We start from the raw sequence: 13,743 nt of genomic DNA on the forward strand, positions 1-13,743 counted from the left end.
ACTACAATCAGAGAAAAACTCTAATTATTGTAAGAGCACCAAAGACAAGGTGAGAGAAAGGTGGAGAACAGGTCTACTTTTGCCACAGATTCCTGATATAATCTCTGCTAATCACATAACTTCTCTGTCTCTTCTAATATTAAAATGGGTGGCAGGTTGGTGGGATGGGGAGAATGGGGGAGCCAGATTTTATTTATATATATATTGACTTCAGAGAGGAAGGGAGAGGGAGAGAGAGATAGAAACATCAATGATGAGAGGGAATAATTTGGCTGCCTCTACTGGGGATCGAACCTGCAACCCTAGCATGTGCCCTTGACCAGAATCGAACCCTGGACCCTTCAGTCCGCAGGCCAACGCTCTATCCATTGAGCCAAACCGGCTAAGGCAAGCCAGAATTTTTTAAAGTCCCATTTAATATTTGTTTCCATTTAGTTAATGTTTGGTCATTCTCATTGAGGATAATAAAGCAGAAGTAGGAAAACATAGGTATCCCATTTCTGGCTAAGTAACTTTGGGGGTATGCCAAAAGCTCATGGATGAATTTCCTGTTTCGTCATTGGAATCCATTACCTTGGTCCTCTGTCATGTTGACAAACCTGCTTCTCAAAGTCTAAGTAGCTCTGAGCCTAAGGAGAAAGAAGGAATTCATTTTTGTTAATGACCAATGATTATGTAGGCGATTGCTTGTGACTTCAAAAATGAAAATCATCTTCAGTGTGTACAGTATATATCCACAACAGGTGCTTTTACAGCTCCAACTAGCTCTTAAGTCTTCTCTGTAATGTCATAATGGATCTGACAATGCCATTCTCTCCCTACTTTCTTGATACTAAAACCCCGATTTTGTTCAGTTATCAGGCAACCATATGTTTCAGGAAAGGCTGGGTCCCTCTCTTACCCAATGGGATCAATCTCAACTCATCTAAGAATTAGATAGGTTCTCACCTCTCATTTTTTTTTAATTCAAAAGCTTTTGTTTGATTGTTATTATTGCTTTTTAAATTATTGAGGTATAACTGACATATAACATTATATTAGTTTCAGGTGTACAACATAATAATTGAATATTTGTATACAGGGTGGGACAAAGTAGGTTTATAGTTGTGAGTACACAAAACAGTTACTCTTGTATTATTATTTATTAATTATTGTATTATTTTCCATATGAACAACTGTAAACCTACTTTTGCCATACTCTGTATATTGCAAAATGATCACCACAATCCGTCAGCACAAATTTTTTTTCTTGGGATGAGAACTTCTACGATCTATTCTCTCAGCAACTTTCAAATATATAATACAGTGTTATTACCTTTAGTCACCAAGCAGTACTTTGCATCCCTAATACTTTATATCTGAAGTTTTGTACCTTTTGACCCCCTTTCACCCATTTTGTCCACCCCTCCCCCATTCCCTGCTTCTGGCAAGCACCAATCTGTTGTCTGTATCTATAAGCTTGGTTTCTGTTTTTGTTTTTTTCAGACTCATCAGATAAGTGAGATCGTACAGTATGTCTCTCTCTGTCTGGCTTAGCATAATGCCCTCAGTGTTCATCCATTTGTCACAAACAGCAAGATTTCCTTCTTTTTTAAAGAATGAACACTATTCCATTGTGTGTATTTGTTTATATGTGTATATACAGTTATATATAATATTTTCATTAATCTATGAACATTTAGGTTGTTTCCATATCTTGGCTATTGTAAATAACTCTGTACTGAACATGGGGGTGCATATAGCTTTTGAGTTAGTTTTTTCCCTCTTCCGATAAATACCTAATAGTGGAATTGCATATGATAGTTCTATTTTTAATTCTTTGAGGAACCTCCGTATTGCTTTCCATCATGGCTGTACCAATTTACAAATTTTATTTCCACCAATAGTGCGCAAGGATTCCCTTTTCTCTGCATTCTCGCCATCACTTGTTATCTTGTCTTTTTGATAACAGCCATTCCAATAGATATCAGTACCCCTCACGGTTTATCAGAATCTTCGGGGAACTCTGTAAAAATACTGATACCCAGGCCCACCTCCAGAGATTGTGGTTAATTAGTCTAGAGTTTGACAGTTTTTGAAAACTTTCCAAGTGTTGTTAGTGTGCAGCTTGGGCTGAGAAACACTTTCCTAAGCCAATGATGATCATTCCACTCCCCTCTTTGGTGGCTGGTTTAGGAATGAGCACAGGATGCAGTTTTCAGCCTTATAAAGGGAAATCGGGTTGGAATTGGGGCATCTGAGATTGTCTTTCTCACTCTTAGGAAGGAACAGAAGATAAGGCTGTGTCTTTATTTTCTCTTCTAGGTTTTGGTTGTTACTCTGTGGAGATATAAGGGAAGTGATGTCTGGAACTATTGCAGCCACATTCTGACCATGAAGGAAGCCCCATTCTGCTATGCAAGGTATAGCAGAATGGAAAGAAGGAAAGAATTCTAGGTCTTTGATGGTCTTGTTAAGCTGCTGAATTAACTGACCCTGTGGCTGTTCTACCTCAGGACTTAATATGTGAATATGTGAATAAAAGACATTTAACTTTAGTTGGAACCAAAATCATCCTAGCCAATACATTGATAATTCTAACAAAGCACACATTTTAAATTGGGTTCCTCAAACTACGTTCATAGGAACTCTAGAATCCCATGGGGTTTTGCTAGTATTCTCTAGGGACATGTTATAAATAGGATTTTTTTGTATGGATGTGTACGTATTTACATAGTAAAATGTGTGAAGATATAACTCTATAATATTTTGTCATTTCTGTCTTACAAAGTAAAGCAGCTCATTTATTTGCACATATGAAACAAGAACTGGAGCAAAGATAACTAGAAATGGAAAATTCTTATTTGACCTGGATAAGATTAAACCTACAAAGAAAACCTTACAATTCATATTAATTGAACCCCTAAACTGTCATAATATGTACAACTGTTATTTTTTACTACCATTATCTTTTGTGTCATATTTAGTGATATAAACTTTATTGCCACTTGCCTTGAATATGTAAATCATTAAAATTTTACCATCAGATAAGGTTTTTGATTGTTTCTTAACAGTTGTTTAGCTGTGGAGATTGTGACTAAAATGTTTGAAAACCCCTGGACTCAAAATATATTATTCTGTTGCCCTGGCTGGTGTGGCTCAGTTGGTTGAGCATCTTCCCATGCACCAAAAGGTCTCTGGTTCAATTCCTGGTCAGAGCACATGCCCAGGGTACAGACTCAATCCCCAGTAGGGGGCGCGCAGGAGGCAGCTGATCGATGGCTCCCTCTTTCTTCCTCCCTCTCTAAAATAAATAAAAACACATATTAAAAATATTTTTTAAAAGAGGTGTTTTTGAGGTCCTCCTTCTTACTTTTAGCTTTTGTTATCATTTTCATCATTAATGTACACTTCACCACTTGATGTATTGTAAAACCCTTGAACTCTTTTCCTTTGAGTCTTATATGTTGCACACCTAAAACATTAACACAATAGTTATGCACCTAATGCACAGGATTCTAAGTCAGACTCAGATTTATGAACCCTACTTTGGATATCATGTCTTAGTGTTAGAACTTTCATATGCTAGCATACTATGCTTGATAAGAGAATGTAATATCTGTTGCTTGGAGGAACTGGATTCTAGTCTGGCATTCTTGTATGTAATACTAGTAAATATACCTGTGTGCTAGTACGTGCATCTTGTTATGTGAGTTGTATGCATGTGTACCCTAAAACGTGTGCATAGGTATAGGAGAGGTATTACTCTTAGCTTGATCACCCTCTATTACAACACCATAAAATTTAAAAATTCAAAGCCCCAAAGGCAGGAACTGCAACATTTCAGATTAATTTGGGTGGGTTTTCAAACCATTTTCTCAATTACCAGATGGCCTACTATATAACTGAATAGAAAACAGGCTTATGGTGTAAAACATTTATGCGTCCTTATTTAAATGAGGATTCTGTTATTCAACTTCTTTCTCTGAACAAGAGACCAATGAAATGCATAGGCATTATTACCAACTATAACTAGAGCTACCTGCTGGTAGCCACAGGTGTGATGTGTGTCCTCAGAGCCAGGTGCGGAGCGACAGGGCTGCAGTTCAGTTTGGTGCCAGGGAGAACGGCAGTCCACTCTTCATCACCAGGGTTTTACCGTTGCCACAGTGATTCCCAAACACCAGTCCCCTCGCCCAGGCTGTTCCCATCCTCTCCTAAAGCCGTACGATCTCCTCTAACACAATACATACCCTTCTGAAAACTGCCGCGATCACCGGCAGGGCAATGCTCAACTTGCAGTGTTTTGGAAGATTCACAGGTTTTCTGAGCGTGGGAAAAAGGAAGGAGACCGGCTGGAATCAGAGGAACCGGATTCTAGTGTCAACCTGGCCACAAGCTACTCCATGTTGCTGGGCAAGTTGCTTCATGTCTCCAGGGCGCATTTGCCCGTGGTCTCTGAGGCCCCTTCCGGCTCTAAAAGCCCCTTGAGTCAGATTCATACAGCTGTCAGCTGAGTTCTGAAACCACACTGTTTTCAGAAAGTGATTCTAGAAATGAAACATACAACTAAAAAACCACAAGTCACAAGACTAGAAGACACTGTCTAATGTATTTTGTTACCTTCAGATGGAACTTACGTAAAATATTTGGTGCATGTGAGAATCAATCCTAATTTTAGATGTATTATTATTAGGCAAAGCATTTTCACATATTTGTATTTCGCTCTATACCCTAACGTATAAAATCCAGATAAGTTCTGCCTGATGTGGAAATAACATGCTACTAAATCACATTATTGACCTCTTTGAAGAGAGCTATATAAACACGTGTTAATAATATTCAGGGATATCATAAAAATTGTGACATTTCCTGAAGGGAAGGGATTCAGACAAGCCTATGAATGGATTATATACAATAATCTTTATAGGCAAGTCTGCTGTTTTTTTTTAAAAAATACTAACAACAGGATTAGTCTTACAATGCTCTTTGTTGTCTACAAAATCCTCTAAGCATGGAACAATGCTGCATTTGGATATTTAAATGCACAAAAGTTAGATAAAGAATACACTTATTTCAGCTGTAGATTCCGGGCCTGGAAGACCACTTGAAGCCATCCAATCCCTTTGTCTTCACACACAATGAAGGTAAATAGCACCAACATATTTAGAAACTGTCCTATTTTCCAATGTGTCCAGAGATTTGGTAGTTTTCCTTTATAGCTTATTGCAATACTTAAGAATCCTCAATGTCTGATAATTTTTTTTATTCTATCTAATCTTTCATATAGTGATTTATATGTAATTTTGTTTTGTTTTGTTTTCTCTGTGTGAGATGTAGGGAGCTGTTGGGAATTCTTCTTTGCACAATAACCCTTCTTATTCTTTTTAAAAAATACATTTTTATTTTTGTTTTTATTGATTTCAAAGAGGGAGAGGGAGAGAGAGATAGAAACATCAATGATGAGAGAGAATAATTGATTGGCTGCCTCCTGCACTTCCCACACTGGGGATCAAGCCCACAACCCAGGCATGTGCCCTTGACCAGAATCAAACTCGAGACCCTTCCGTCAGCAGGCCGACGCTTTATCCACTGAGCCAAACCAGCTAGGGCAATGCTTCTTATTCTTAATCATTATCTCTAGGTTCTTTCAGTTATTGACTATCTTCCATGTGCCATGCACTGTTCTAGATTTGGGGGCTAGAACAGTGAAAAAAAAAAAAAAACAAGGACGACCATCCCTGCCCTGTGGAGCTTATGTTCTAGAAGGGAGGAAGCAGGCAATAAACAAGGTAAGTGAAGTCTTTAGTGTGTTAGAGAACTGTAAGATGAGGGAAAGGGAAACATAAATGCAGAAAGGGGGGTAAGAAGTACTGGGAGTGTGTGATTTGCAATTTAGACAGGCATGGCCCAAGGACGTGATGACATCTGCATCACCAGGGAAATATTCCAGGCAGAGAAATCAGCAAGTGCAAAGGCACTGAGGCACAAACATGACTGGTTTAGGTGGTTGGAGTGAGTGAGAAAGGAAAGAGTAGTAACAGATCAGGCCAGAGAGAAATCTAGAAATAGCAGGGGTCTGGGGGCTAGAGGTGCTCAGGGTGCAAGTCCTCGAGAGCCATGTCCTTTTCCTCTGAGACAGAGGAGAGCCTTTGCCGGGATTTGAGCCAAAAAACGATATGATCTAACATGATTTTAACAGGGACATTGAAACAGGAATTTTAGGGGTAAAATAGGACAGGTTTAGGAAATTTTAGAAATTCTGGAAATTAAGGGGACCATGGAGGAAGCACAGGGCTGCAGAGCAGCAGAAGGTATATCTCCATAGAATGGGGGAGCTGAGAAGCTGCCACAGGCACATTTCCATAGAATGAGGGAGCTGGGAACAGCAAAAGGTCTATATTTACAAAATAAAGGGAAGGAAGCCCTTCATCCAGAAGGAGAAGAAGAAAGCCCAAAAGGAATAGGAAAATAATAAGGAAGGAGGGGGAAGAAACTCAGATGTCCCATGTGAGGTTGACCTTTAAGCCTAGGAGTTACTATAGTAACCAGGCTAAGGGAATAGTGACCAACCAGAGGGGATATCAAGGCACCAGGATCTGCAGCCTTTATAAGCCATAGGGAAAAGGAACTCAGGGGGACCCTTTCCCCCTCCCCACGTGGGAGTCCATTCTGTGAGACCCTTTCCCCCTCCCTACGTGGGAGTCTACTTGTTCTTCAATAAATCTCCACCTTTGCTATACCACCTTTCTGTCCGTGGATTCCTTCTTTGATTCCGGCAGACAAAGAATCCGGGTTCCAGTCCAAAAATTCCGTTTCAACACCTAGGCTGCTGTCACTATAGAGGTACAAGTATGGAAGCAGGAAAATCAGTTGGGAGGCTGTAGCAAATACCATGAGACTCGTTCAGATCACCGGGGAATGCTTGCAGATAAACAAGAAGCCCAGGCCAGGTTTAGAATCAAGGACATGCAGGGACACCAACAAAGCCCACCTGAGAAGAATGACCAAAGAAGTAGGAAGAACACCAGTGAGCATGGGCTCTGGAAGCCAAATTTCCAGAAGAGGGAGTGAAAACCTGTGTGAAATGGTGCCGATAGGTTGAGCACAATGAAGACAGAAAGCAGACCCTTGGCTGTAGCCACATAGAGGTCATTGTCTGTGGGGGAACCAGCCAGGGACATCACAATCAGGGAACCCTACAGGGAATTGTTTTAGACAAATTCACTACATAACACTGGATGCTGTTCAGCAGTTTATCCCTTTCCCTCAGTGTTCTCAGTACAACAGATACAGTAATTCCTACCTCAGGGTGGTGAGAACTTAAAGATATAAGAAAGTCTGTTACTGGCCTCGGACTGCCATACAGAATACCGCAGACTGGGTGGTTTTTTTTTTTTTTTTTTAAATATATTTTATTGATTTTTTACAGAGAGGAAGGGAGAGGGATAGAGAGCTAGAAACATCAATGAGAGAGAAACATCGACCAGCTGCCTCCTGCACACCCCCCACCAGGGATATGCCCGCAACCAAGGCACATGCCCTTGACCGGAATCGAACCTGGGACCCTTCAGTCCGCAGGCCGACGCTCTATCCACTGAGCCAAACCGGCTTTGGCTAGACTGGGTGGTTTAATAACATGAACTTATTTTCTCACATTTCTGGAAGCTACAAGTCCAAGGTCAAGATGTCATCATGATTGTTTTCTGGTGAGGACACTCCTCCTGGCTTGTAGACTTCTGCCTTCTTGCTGTGTCCTCTCGTGGCCTTTCCTTTTTGTGTCCACAGAGAGAAAGGTGTCTGAGGTCGCTTCCTCTTCTCATAGGGACACCAGTCTTAGTGGGTTACAGCCCCACCCTTAGGACCTTATTTAAACTTAATTATCTCCTGAAGACCCTATATACAAAGGCAGAGTGTGGGTAAGGGCTTCAACATATGAATTTTGAGAGGTCCATAATAAAGTCCTTAGCACTTGTGAGCACTCAATGTTAATTTAATCACTCAATTACTCTATTGTTGTTTCACGTTACCACTTGAAGACTTCCCTTATTTTTACCATTTAGAGCACAATATATAATTTAAAAACACATTCAATTCTTATTTAGAAGTTTAAAAAACACATTTAATTTACCCACCAACATTTAATTAGCATCTTGAAAAGAACTTTGTTTTTTAAGGAAAAAGTTAGCCAATACTGCCATCTACTGGAGTTTTGTTAAAAGTTTATTTGTTGGACAACATTCTTTATCAATACCATGCTGTATATGCTGCCAGGCTTAATTTTCCCTTTCTAATGAGTGTATATGGACTTGAATGATTTTTAAAAATTTTAATCCCTCTAAGAAATCCACGAACAAAGAGGGTAGTCTCGGCAGCCTGCTAGTGGACAATGAGGTTTCATACCTTAAGCTGACAATTGTTCACCTGCAGATTCTGAGGACCAAGTTCGATCGTGCATAGGTGGTTTACAGGGCTGTGTGGGAGCCCTGGCAGGGTGGCTCAGTTGGTTGGAGCATCCTCCCGAAATGTCAAGGTTGCAGGTTTGATCCCCAGGCAGGGCACATACAAGAATCAACCAATTGCCGAAACCGGTTTGGCTCCGTGGATAGAGCATCAGCCTGCGGACTGAAAGGTCCCAGGTTCGATTCCGGTCAAGGGCATGTACCTTGGTTGTGGGCACATCCCCAGTAGAGGGTGTGCAGGAGGCAGCTGGTCGATGTTTCTAGCCCTCTATCCCTCTCCCTTCCTCTCTGTAAAAAATCAATAAAATATATTTTAAAAAAAAAAGAATCAACCAGTGAATACATAAATAAGTGTAACAACAAGTGGATGTTTCTCTCTCAAAATAAAGAAATTATTATTATTTTTTTAAAAGGCTGTGTGGGAGGATACTAGAAGATGGCTGCCAAGTAGATAGATGTTATACCCACCACCTCCCAGGACCAAACTGGAGTTACAGCTAAAATATAGAGCACTCTACCTGAATAACCAACTGGGACCAGCTGACGAGAAGTCTTACAACCAAGGATGTATAGGAGCCACACCGAGACAGGGAGGAAGGACCGGCCCTGCTCCCACCGCTGGCAGCCGAGGCTCCTGAGGAATATCTCAGCTGCACAGGCTCCCCCTGAAGGGTGTGGAGTTTCAGCCCCACACAGGGCTCCCCGGCTCAGAGCACCAGAGCCTGGAAGAAGAACCCAAGTAGCATCTGGCTGTGAAAGTCAGCAGGTATTCTGTCCACCGGGGAGAGACGGGAGTCTGCTAGAGACGCGGGCTCCTTCTTAAAGTGCCAATACACAGAATCTCGTTCACAGCCACTCGCCCTGGGCTCTGGCGGAGGGAGAGAGTCACATGAGAAGAGGCTCTGGGGAGAGAGCTGAAGTATTCCTGTGCCGAGTCATTCTCCCACACCACAGAACCATCTTTCTTGGGTGGTACATGCCCATCCATGGGGCATCAGCCTGGGGGAATGCAATACCCCCCCCCCCCCCACTGTACTCCCTCTCATGCCATCCTGCAGAGCTGGCACCTAGCTGAGGAGTCAGCTGCTGGGCCGAGGTGTAGATGTCCGAGCAGATTCAGGCAGTGTCAGTAACTGAGTTGTGTGGTTTGGGGTGGGGACCATTCCCCCCACTTTCTCGTGAAGCTGACTGGCACCTCCCTTCTTAGGAGATCCTCTAGGTCCACTCACTGGGATCCCAGAAACCCCTGCCTTCCACACTCTTGGTGGCTCCACACTGCCGAGGTCTGAGAAGATTCTGGGACAGACTGAGTGGTGTGGCTCTGAAGCATCCATCTTATATAAAAACTGCTGTTTAACATTTTTAACCCTGCTATTTTGGCTTCTGTAAATGCTTGCTTGCTTAAATAATAAGGAAAATAAGACTACTCCCATTTCAGAGAGGCCATTAAACCTTCCCCAGGCGAAGTTATCAGTGCTGGCACCAGGCCAAGCCTTTGGTTGAGGTCTCAAAGCCCCAGCACATAGGGGCTCTTTAAGAACTTGCAAAGGGGACAGGAAAACCCATATTTGGGAGACATAGAGGGTAAAAAGGTATAAATACAGGAAACTTCCTGTGTGACTGGGCCCAGAATTTGAGAGACATTTTCCTCTGGGCTCGCGCGTAATAAAAATAATAATAAATGTAATTCCATCTCTCTAAGCATTGCTTGGTTCTTCTCCGGTTTTCTGTAACAGCTCATTCTCCCAAGCCTGACTGGGAGATCCCACCCTCCTAACTCCCAGCAGCCCTGCCCTACTGAGATTGGGCCCCTGGCAGAATGTGGGACAGAATGAGTTGTGTGGCTCGAGGATGGGAGACATTTTCCCCTTGCACGCCCAGCGGATACAGAGGCCTCCTTTCACACAACCAAATCTTGGTCTACCTGGGCCTGATAAACTGCTGGTCTATCCGGATGACGCCCTGAGATCCTGCCCCACACAAAGGTGTGCAAGCACCCAGCGCGTGGCAGCTGGATTTGGTATACCCTGGGACATTTGCTGAGTGGCCTCAGACCCAGCACAGGCACGGTGTGATCTGGTGAACACGACTTGCCCCTACCTGATGACTCACTGAGAACCGACCTCATGTAACTCGAGTACCACCGGAGGCTCTTTCAGTGACCGACCTAGCAGATAGCTGGCAGGTGGCGGCAGATCTTGGGGTGCCGTAGACTTTTTGCTGACCTGCCCCGAGGCCTGGTGCTGGTAAAAGCCAGCTTTGGTGCCCTGCTTCCCACACACGCCCAGGCCAAGCAGAAGCAGGGACAAACTGTGGATTTGCTTTGTAGCTCCAAACACATTGCCTGAGGCCAGTCACAGGCAGCACCTAAACAGCAATGAGCAGCCCCTAAAAGTCTGGGATGCTGTTTTAAGAAGAGTGGGAGGATGGCTGCTGGGACAGGCAACTTGCAGTCTCCGCCATGGTCTGCTGATATGTATGTGGTGGCAAGAGGGCATAACTAATATATATGTCTTTGTTTGGAAAATCTTGGAATATCTAGAAATACACAAGTACCTAATAACAATATTGTCTTTGCAAAGACCTGGATGGATGAGAGAAAAGCGAGGAACAGAGATCATTTTTGCAACTTACCATTTTGTATCTTTTGAATGTTATAGTATATACGTGTATTTTCTATAGAAAAAAAAATTTAATGCAGAAAGCTGCTATTGTAGCAATCAGATTGCAATATATAAATGTATCAAACCAACACATTGTACACCTCAAACTTATTCAATGTTACATGCCACTTATATCAATATAAAGGAAAACATTTAACTTTGAGATTTTACACCTGAAACTGCTTTGTTAGCTAAGAGTTCCTAGAGGGAATAAAATGGAGAGGAGAGGTAAAATACCTCTAGTGGAGGAAAAGGCCTGGAGAAACCTGAGTTATGTTTTCATTGCCACCACTGGGAGCAAGGAGTTGCAGTCCGGTTTCAAGTTGACTCACACACCATTCACATGACTGACTAGAGCAAGTGTTTCTTAGCTGAGATGAGATCTGGGAAGAGTTTGAAAGAATAGAGAGAAAGTAAAAACTCAGTGGGCAAAATAAAATATTTGTCTTCAACATCACTAACTTTTCCTTTATGCCATGCCTGCATTCTGACACATATACTGGTACATTTACAAATGAAAAATACACATTCAGACATGGGAATTAGGCACCCTGGACAGAATGCTCAAATCAGTTGAACACATTTCTTTCCTCCAAGAGGAAGATTGGGGAGCTTGAGAGGTGTGCCCAGTGAGTCAGATCAGTAAGAGGAAGGTCTTCACAGCAGGACAGTGGCTGAGTGGAACAGATGTGTGAGTGGCAGCCTACAGGACTGGGAGTGGCTGGCCTCTTACCCCACCTGCTGGTTGATGCCTGAAATTCCCTAACACAAGATGAAACCTCTCATTCCACAATTTAGAGATAAACCTTAAACTCCGAGGGTAAGGCAAGTGAAACGGGGTTGAAATGGCAAGCCGTAGACTACCAGAGAGGCAGACACGAGGCAGTTAGCGTGCTGTTGCCGCCACTGAGAGGGAAAGGGAAAATGGCAGAGTTGGAGTCCTTGGAGCATGTGCTGGCCTGAACTAGAGCAGAGCCCCGGACTTGGCATCCTCAGGTAAGTCACGGGGAGGGGGGTTCATTCCAAATGTGGAAGGTTGACCAGGAGACAAATGGATCTAATGGTGGGACTGACATTTTGCTCCAAAAGTAGAAATAATAATAGCAATGCAGAAAAGTAGAAATAAATAATATATATGTAGCATTTTTAATATACATATATAGCATTATATATATCAATTTATATATATAGCATTATATATCAATATATCAATATCTAGCCATATATATTATATATGTATATATGTATATATGTATATATATATGTATATATATATATATATATATATATATATATATATATATACACTAGAGGCCCAGTGCATGATTTAATCATGCACCTGGTGCACCAGCGGGCTGGCTGTCCGCCGGTGCCCCAGGCCTTCTGAAAGCCTCCGGCGCTGCGGAGGCTTTCGAAAGGCCTTGCGCCGGAGCAGACAGCCGGCCAGGTCCCCCGCTTTGGCCTTTGATCGCGGGGGACCTGGCCGGCTGTCCGCCGGTGCCCCAGGCCTTCCGAAAGCCTCCGGCAGCCATGGCATAGACGCTGAGCTCGCGGCGCCACTGGCGCCGCGAGCTCAGCATCCTGCTGGCCCAATCAGCTACCCCGGCCACCCTGAGTCCCGCCCCCTGCGCCTCCTGCTGGCCCAATCGTGGGCGTAGCGGAGTGATGGTAATTTACATATTACCATTTTATTATGTAGGATACATATATATAAAACCCTAATATGCAAATAGACCAAACAGTGGAACAACCGAACAACTGAACAACCAGTTGCTATATGTGTGCTGACCACCAGGGGGCATGCGCGGAACATGGTAGGTGTCTGCTGCAGCTGGATGGTGGAGCAGGTGAGCGGGGGCGGGGAGGGGGGGCGCCAGACCAAGGCGGAGCTCCAGTTGCTGTCATCAGGGCGAGCCTCTGGTGGTCACTGAAAATTCTTTGCTCCCGCATGCTGCGGTCCCGCCTGGCACTCACACCTGCTGCCAGCAGTGCTGGCCCCACTTGCACCCACGGCTGGCGCCGGAGCCACTGCTCGCACCCACTGCCGGCACCCAGCGCCAGCCCCAATCACTCGGCGCCGTCAGCGGGTGCGAGTGGCGGCTGCCCTCCCCGATCATCCCTCAGGGCTTCTCCACTTCCCCCTGCTCCTGAGGGGCAATCAGGGCCGGCAGCCACTTCTCATACCCACTGACAGCAACGGCCCCGCTCACACCCACAGCTGGCGCTGGAGCGGCCGCTTGAACCTGCTGCTGGCACCCGGTGCTGGTCCCAATCGCTCAGCGCTGGCAGTGGGTGCAAGCAGCGGCTGCCAACCCCAATGCCCCTGAGGGCTTCTCCACCTCCCCCTGTTCCTGAGGGGCGATTGGGGCAGCAGCTTCCACTCACACCCACTGATGGCACTCGCCCTGCTTGCACCCACTGCTGGCGCCGAACCCAATTGCTCCATGCCGTCAGCGGGTGCGAATGGGGCTGGCACCATCAGCCTGTGGGAGCGGTGGCTGCAGGACCGGGGCTGCTAGCAGACAGGGGACCGGGGTCACGGTGGGAGGGGCCGGGCAGGGGCATGGAGGATGGCCCGAGACCTGCCCCTATGCCCATCGCAGCCTCGTGGCCCATAGTTCCTTTCAAGGTGCACGAAT

This window comes from Cnephaeus nilssonii (assembly GCF_951640355.1).
Source record: "Cnephaeus nilssonii genome assembly, chromosome: 7".
Classification (NCBI taxonomy): Eukaryota; Metazoa; Chordata; class Mammalia; order Chiroptera; family Vespertilionidae; genus Cnephaeus; species Cnephaeus nilssonii.